We start from the raw sequence: 8,734 nt of genomic DNA on the forward strand, positions 1-8,734 counted from the left end.
TGCAATTTAGTTTTTGTGCAATGTTAATTACCGTTCAACGTGCACTGTTTTTGTGATAGAAGAACAAAGTGCATTGTTATGTAGCCTTCAATATAAGGCAATGAGCAAATTGTAGTATAAAGTTTTGTAAATAAAATGAGTAACATTCAAATTTGAGGACAGAAAATGAGAAGCAAAAGAAAAAATAAAAAAGAAATAGATGAAAAGAAGTGGAGGAAAAGAGAAGCGGCCTGGGCCTGGCCCGGCCTGTTAAGCTAAATGTAAAGCGGGCTGCGTCTGTAAACGAAAAAAAAGGGTAAGGATTGAGACCTAACCCTGTGGCCCGGCCTGTTAAGTTAAATGTAAAGCACGTCCTGGGTTTTTCATTTCATATCACTCTTTTCTCAGTTGTAGATGTTTAAGGGTTAGGATTGAGCAATGTGATGCACAAATGTTTTACCAAATGCATAAATGTTTGACCACATGAAAATTAAATAAAAATACTCATAAAACATGGAAATTAAATAGAATAGATAAAGTGGGGCATATATGCCCAAGCAAGCACACGGTACAAACTCACACGATACAAACTCACACGATAAAAAACACACACAACGACAATAGATAATAAAAACTAGAAAACAATAAAAGAAGACGCGACGCCGTCATCCTTGGCTCCTCCTTGGCTTGGCTCCTCCGGTGGTCACTCCTCCTCCTCCTCGATGGTGATGGTGGGCGGGTAGTGGAAGTTGTAGGGGAGGGAGTGCATGTTCCCGAGAGAGGGGAAGATTGCACGGAAATTGGTGAAGATGTTGTAAGTTGTGAATGCGATGAACTCGCATCCACACCAAAACACCTTCCAAAGAAGGAAGAAAGCGTCGTGGGGGTTGACGAAGCGGACGGTGAGGCCGATCTGGAGTTGACCGTTGTCCCCGTCGAAGTACCTGTCGAGGTGGAACATGGGCGGCGCGCCGCGAGGAAGGTTGAGGTGGCGGTAGCCTTGCGAGAGGAATACCTCCGCAAGTTCCCTACCAGTCCTCCACCTAGAAATGGTCCACACACGGAGTTGGTTCTCCACAATCACTCCCGCCGGGAACTCGCGCTCTGGGACGGTCGCAGGGAGACGGTAGGTTGGGTGGGTGAACGCCATGGGCTTGGTGATGGTGGCTAGGGCACGGATGGGACGGTTGCGGCTTGAGAGAAGGAGAGTAGTGGTGAGTGGTGAAGAGGAAGGGGATGGGTGCCCTTAAATAGCCAGAGGAAGGGGAGTGGACGGGGGCATCGTGTGAAAGAGAAGGAGAAGGGGAGGGGGCGTGTGAGAAAATTAAATGGATGAGCATGACCCGTGGTCGTTTGCATGCCCGTGTTTGCTGAAACGATGGCACGTCTGCACTGCCCGCCAATGTGAGCTGCTCCATGCATGGCTGAAAAGAGAGAACGCCGCCCCCCGCACTGCGACACTGACACGGGCCTGAGACGTAATAAATAGCTACGGTACTACGCGGGCAGGGCTGAAAAAAGATGCCCTTCTGATTTGCTTGTGTATGTTTGTACATGACCGTTTGCACTTAAAGTAGAGTATTAAGAAAATGAATCGACTAAAATAAAATGAGTTTGTAAAATAGACACGAAAATGAGTTGATTTAAAGAAACTATGTTATGCTTGTATTTGGCAAACACACACGAAAAATGAGTTGAATAAACCAAAATGAGTTTTGGTATGTTTGGATTTGGCAATGACACACAAGCATGATTTGATTTTCAAGAAATTAAGTATGTTATGTTTGTACTTGGCAAAGACACACGAAAATGAGTTAAATAAATCAAAACGAGTTTTGTCATGTTTGTATTTGGCAACGACACACACGCATGATTTGATTTTCAAGAAACTAAATATGTTATTCTTGTATTTGGCAAAGACACACCAAAATGAGTTGAATAAATCAAAATGAGTTTTCATATGTTTGGATATTGCAATGACACACAAGCATGATCTGATTTCAAGAAACTAAGTATGTTATGTTTGTACTTGGCAAAGACACACGAAAATGAGTTAAATAAATAAAAACGAGTTTTGTTATGTTTGGATTTGGCAATGACACACAAGCATGATTTGATTTTCAAGAAACTAAGTATGTTATGCTTGTATTTCAGAAAGACACATGAAAAAGATTTGGATAAAACAAAATCAGTTTTGTTATGACAGACGATAATTAGTTGAATAAAATAAAGTAAGTTTTGTTACCGTTGGTTTTACCGTTGCTCCCCTAGATTCCAATGACACAAGGCATACACAGCCCGACCTCGTATTTTAGGGTCCCGTATTTTATGTGTAGCTTTAAAAGGAGTGGCAAGGCTGAGATGAGGAGGCTGCACTCTACAAGACAATAGCTCTGCTGCGACGCTGCATGGGGCATGCATGCCGACGTGGGCGTTCTGCTCGATGGCTCGGTCGGGCGCAGGCTCTCCAGGAGGCGACACGATTCGGCCCAGCGGACAAAAGGATCTGAGCTCAGCCCAAAGGGAGAAAAGATGGCGGCCAATCAGATTCGAGAACTAGTCCTCCCACGGATCACGCTCGCCAGCCCGCGGAATCCTTCTAGAAGCACAGATCGGACGAATGCGGTTGGTCCTCAGGGTTAGCTGACGGTCCAGATTGGCCGTTAGGGTTAGCTGGCCAGCAAATTTGAAATTAGGATAAAAATTCAAAAAAATTCAAAACAATATGAATCCTGCTCACATTGTCTTCTTATGTCATGTATCAACAACTAAAATTGGTAAACATGGTCTAGATACATTGTAACGAAAAAATCGTGTGTATAATGTGATATCTTGAACTCTGCCGTACGAAGTCGAGGATTTGAGAGAAGGGTTTGAACTTTGAATCATGGAATGGAACCAAAACTTGGAAATAGGTTCATTTTGGTGTAAGTAAGAAGGATCCATGCTTCATTTCTCAATTTCGTGTTTTGAACTTGTTCAAATGCTAGTCAAACCATAGCTTTGACCAGATTTGCAATGAGGATAAAAAAATTCAAAAAAATTCAAAAAATATGAATCCTGCTCACATTGTCTTCTTATGTCATGTATCAACAACTCAAGTTGATAAACATGGTCTAGATACATTGTAATGAAAAAAATCATGTGTACAATGTGATATCTTGAACTCTGCCGTACGAAGTCGAGGATTTGAGAGAAGGGTTTGAACTTTGAATCATGGAATGGAACCAAAACTTGGAAATAGGTTCATTTTGGTGTAAGTAAGAAGGATCCATGCTTCATTTCTCAATTTTGTGTTTTGAACTTGTTCAAATGCTAGTCAAACCATAGCTTTGACCAGATTTGAAATGAGGATAAAAAATTCAAAAAATTTCAAAAAAATATGAATCCTGCTCACATTGTCTTTTTATGTCATCTAGCAACAACTCAAGTTGATAAACATGGTCTAGATACATTGTAACAAAAAAATCATGTGTATAATGTGATATCTTGAACTCTGTCGTACGAAGTCGAGGATTTGAGAGAAGGGTTTGTACTTTGAATCATGGAATGGAACCAAAACTTGGAAATATGTTCATTTTGGTGTAAGTAAGAAGGATCCATGCTTCATTTCTCAATTTTGTGTTTTGAACTTGTTCAAATGCTAGTCAAACCTGTAACGGCCCAGGGTAGTACCCCTACTAGATTTGTTTGTTCTTTCTTTTTGTGCATCATCATGGCATATGCATCATCTCATTCATGTTTTATCTAATAAAATAAAATTATTTTATAAACCCTAGCTTGTTGTTTTCCCCTCTCCTTGGGCTCTCTCTCTTCCCTGGCCCTCTTCCTCTCTGGCTCGGCAGCCCAGCAGCCCACCTAGCTCCCCCGGCGGCCTGCTTCTCTTCCCCACCGTGCGGCCCACCTTTTCAACTCCGGCCTGGCCCAGCTCACTCTTTTCCTGGCCTCGTACCGCTTCAATGAGCGACGGAGACGCTCGTCGTTTTCCCCTTCACGCAGGAAGCGTGATCCTTTTTCCCCATGGCGTGATCCTCACTGTCCCAACCACCGCACCACCCTCCCCATGTGAGCCTCCCCTCTCCTCATCTTTATCCCTGGACCACAGCATCCCCAGCTGGCTCCCTTCCTCGCCCACGTCTCTTCCTCCCCTCCTTTCTTCCTCTCCAAGAAGAACCAGAAGCAAGGGAGAAACCCCATGGCCGCCGCAGTTCACCGTCGACCCGCCGATTCCGTCTACCCCACGTCGTTCTGAGGGCATCGGCGGGTGCGCCTCGACGTCCTCGACCTTCCAGTACCTCCAATCGAGACGGGGGCGCTCTAAATCGTCGCCACCGACCTCCTCCCCCAACTCCGTCTGCGTCACGTTGACGATGATGGCGTCGCCATCCATCCCTCCCCGGCCTCTCCGACCATCTCCACGCGTCCCTGGTGAGATGGCGCGTCTCCCAGACCTCTTCTCGCTTCCTATCTCCCTCTCTAGTGTGCTGCCCGTGTTGACCGGCCCCTTCTCCGCCGCAGATCCTCGACGTCGGCGTCTCTCCGACGAGCTTCCGGCGACAGCACCACCACCAAGCGGTCAGCGCCGACGAGACGAGGCGAACGCGCCTAACCTCGCTTCCTGGGGGCGCCTGCAACGCCGGCGCGCGCGACGTCTGCCGTGGTGACCACCTCTGTCTGGAACGCGAGCGGCATCTGGGCGTGCGCGCATGGTTCGCCACGCTGGCGGCCACGTCGTCGCCTGGGCCCCGCTCGTCAGCGAACTTGGGTGGGAACCCGCCCGGTGAGCAACGCCCCAGATCCAGATCTGGATCTGGCGGTTTGCATCTAAGCCCCTGCCTCTTTTTCAGCATCAACCCGCAGCCCCTGCTCCATGCCCTTTACTACATAGCCCCCTGCATATATTCAAAAGTAACCCGGGGTCCTTCCCCTGTTCTGTATATGTTTTCTGGGTCCTTTTCTAATTAAAATAAAACATGTTTATCTATTTTAAATAATACAAACTATTCTGTTAATAACTTTTAATTGGTAACTCCAAATTAAAAGTGTTGTATATGAAAATTGATCAGAAAAATGTGCTGAACATGAATATGCCATTCATATACCTGTTTGCATCTCGCATCATGTCGCGCGTCGATAGTTATGCATGTTCACCTCACATAACATGCGGAGTATTTCGGAATTCCAATTAGGTTTTCCCCGCTCCGTTTAATTTTGCAGTAGCTCACCCCTGCCATGTTTGTCATGCTATTCAACCCTTAAACTTGTCGGTAGAAATGCAACTTCAACTCTAATTTGTTTGTCCGGGATTCCGATTCCGCTTAATTTGGATAAGATGCATTGCACCATCTATGCCATGTCATGCATATCATCTTGATCATGCCGGTTCTTATTCGTAGTTGTAAGACTTGCATCCGTTGTTTGTCCAGCATTTGCTTCTTCCCGGATAGGATCGCGAAGTGGTGATGTGAGATACGACAAGTTCTCCGGATGTCCCTCGGCAAGCTTTAACAGGCAAGCATTTTCCCCTATACTCCTGCCCCTGCAGAAGTCGCTCACCTATTTTATTTTGCCTTCTCCCTTATGCTATCCTTGAGTTGCGTTCTTGTCACGTGTCCCTTCCACTTGTTACTTCAAGCAGCCTATATTGCCACCACCACCTCCTACGGCTGTTGTTTGGTTTCGGGTCTGCCTTGCGAGTCGTAGTGCATGCTAGTGCTGTTTATATCTCATTACCGATACTGCTATCTTATCGGGTTATCTGTTGGGGAATCATGACACATGGTCTATGATATTTGTTGGAGATACACATGCTTTACTTATTGTTAACAACTAAAATGATAAGCAGAGGCATCTGTGAGCCCCTTTGCGAAAGCATCGGAATTTTGACTCACTAATGTCCCCTAGGACCCGAGTTCTTGTTATCTGTTCCGAGACTGAGCTCTCTAACCACACGTGGGTATGCTTCTGGGTCTCCCCTCGACCACTGCTGGAATCTACAGCTTTGTCCAGTGGCCACAACTAGTTTGCAATGTTTTACCATTTGATGTTGCGTGCATGCCAGCATGTTACTTATTTACTTTGGGAAGCCCCTGGGTGCCTTGTATCCCTTGTTTCTGGTATGCACGTATAGGTCGTGGAGCCTCTGCGAAGTGGTTTATCGCCCCAGTGTGTGTTTAAACCACCTAGCACGTTGACACACATAGCTAAGTCCGCTTCGGAGATACGGCCGGACTTCGATACGGGTTCAACTTGGTTAGGTGGCTTCCTGGACATTGTTGTCGTGAAGGAGAGTGCGAGTCGTTATATCCACCTGTCGCAAGTGGGTTGATCGTGCGTGTGGGCACATTTGGGCACCCCTGCAGGGTTAAATCTTATCGATAAGCCGTGTCCGCGGTTATGGACGACTTGGAGCTGTATGACTCGACCATAGACAACTTACACCTGTTGTTTCAATACTAATAACTTGCATAGTAAGATAGAACAACTTAAATAATAACTGGTTAAAACTTGTCAACCGTGTGAGTGCCTTTGTAAGTACTTCTTGGCGAAGGGGGAACGCATCGGCTGTGTTATGTTTGCAGAGTATAGAACTGTTAGTTATGCGCTCTCTCACCTTCTCTGATAGACGACTATTGTAGAGTGTCTCTATAGGTTTTTAGTGCTTGCGCGCTGCCGCTTAACCCCACCATATTGCCTATGACGTTCCTCTTGCGTCCTCTAAGTCCCCTGCGTGCCTCAAGTACAAAGGACGACTGGTTGACGAATGCTTATACGTCTTGAAGTCTTGTTAAGTACGAACCCGTACTTATTGCTGCTTCTATGGGACATAACCGGGCAGGTATGAAGATATGTTCGATGAAGACGACGCTAGCAAGGTTACCCTACCGGCTTGGCCTGGGCAGGGTTATGGACGCCATCGTTTATCTCCAGGACTCTTAGTCCAAATTTGTATCTTGTCCGTACTCGGATGTATTCGCTCTTCTGTATGATTTGGATCTTTGTATGTATATTTGTATCTTGACTCGTTGGAGTCGTTGTTGTAATATATATGTCTCTTGTGGGTTCTATTGTAATCCTGTTGTAATGTTACCTCTCGTGATTGATTCCACCCGCATCGCGTGCATGCTTCGGCGTGTACGAGGCGCTTGGTGGTGCGTCTCCTAAAATCGATATCGTGCGGATTTCAGCGGATTCGCTGGGATCCTCATGGTACCGGTTTTGGGGCGTCACAAGTTGGTATCAGAGCCTCAGGTTGACGGTACCCCACTAGTCCAGCCTTTAGGATAACCTTGCCAACAGTCGTTGAGTTTAGAGAGTCCAAACTATTTTCTAAAATTCATTGGATAGTTCTGATTAGCTCTGATTTTCTCCTTACCTCTATTCTTTCTCATCTTACCTTTGCGAGTTTTGAATCTTCTCCTATCTGCTTCTCTGAGTCTTAGGTCTCTACGCGGGTTGGACGATCTTTGCCCCTCACCTAATAGGTCCGCTCTTCGGAGGTCTCGACGAAAACACATCATCATCAAACTGGAGCAACAACTCTTGTTAGTGGTGTCGACCGTTCTACATGGAGCAAGAATTCTTATTAGTGGTGTCGAGAAGATCAACACTTCGCCAGAAGAACGTTCCACCTCGAGGTCGGGTGTTTGTCAATATGGTACAAGAAGACCCGATAGTTCACCTCTCTCCCGCGTACCTTGAGGTGGGATCTCGGGGCGCGATCCCTTGTTAGTGGTGTCGATTGTAACGGCCCAGGGTAGTACCCCTACTAGATTTGTTTGTTCTTTCTTTTTGTGCATCATCATGGCATATGCATCATCTCATTCATGTTTTATCTAATAAAATAAAATTATTTTATAAACCCTAGCTTGTTGTTTTCCCCTCTCCTTGGGCTCTCTCTCTTCCCTGGCCCTCTTCCTCTCTGGCTCGGCAGCCCAGCAGCCCACCTAGCTCCCCCGGCGGCCTGCTTCTCTTCCCCACCGCGCGGCCCACCTTTTCAACTCCGGCCTGGCCCAGCTCACTCTTTTCCTGGCCTCGTACCGCTTCAACGAGCGACGGAGACGCTCGTCGTTTTCCCCTTCACGCAGGAAGCGTGATCCTTTTTCCCCATGGCGTGATCCTCACTATCCCAACCACCGCACCACCCTCCCCATGTGAGCCTCCCCTCTCCTCATCTTTATCCCTGGACCACAGCATCCCCAGCTGGCTCCCTTCCTCGCCCACGTCTCTTCCTCCCCTCCTTTCTTCCTCTCCAAGAAGAACCAGAAGCAAGGGAGAAACCCCATGGCCGCCGCAGTTCACCGTCGACCCGCCGATTCCGTCTACCCCACGTCGTTCTGAGGGCATCGGCGGGTGCGCCTCGACGTCCTCGACCTTCCAGTACCTCCAATCGAGACGGGGGCTGTAATATCCCAGGTAATGGGGTTACAAAAATAGAGGAAACAGATGTGTGCATTGCATTCATGCATAGAAAATCTGGGGAATTTTCGCGCTTTAAAGTAAAACAGTCCACGAATCAAGTTTCACTTGACCTTGGTGGAATTGAAGTAGCTCATCAAGTCAAGCGCTATAAACCTCAATGTGAGTTTGTTAAAACATTGTTTTGGGTAGAGATGATTTGATCTAAGGGGTTAGATCAAATGGAATTAAAATCAACACAACAACACTTGAATCAATGATCAATTGCTTGATCTCATAACATATCATAATAAGGTAATCCTTACCATAACATATGAACATACATCTAATTGGAAAT

At 46.4% G+C, this 8,734-nt stretch overlaps 1 long non-coding RNA gene across 1 annotated transcript; it reads left to right on the forward strand.

Annotated features, from left to right (window-relative positions):
- The first annotated feature begins 4,003 nt into the window (after positions 1-4,003).
- Positions 4,004-5,661, forward strand: LOC127334837 (uncharacterized). The gene is made up of 3 exons (XR_007872489.2): positions 4,004-4,407; positions 4,498-4,759; positions 5,406-5,661. It is a non-coding gene; the product is annotated as an uncharacterized lncRNA (long non-coding RNA).
- The last annotated feature ends 3,073 nt before the right edge of the window (positions 5,662-8,734 follow it).

The sequence above is a fragment of the Lolium perenne genome, chromosome 2, assembly GCF_019359855.2.
Source record: "Lolium perenne isolate Kyuss_39 chromosome 2, Kyuss_2.0, whole genome shotgun sequence".
NCBI lineage: Eukaryota > Viridiplantae > Streptophyta > Magnoliopsida > Poales > Poaceae > Lolium > Lolium perenne.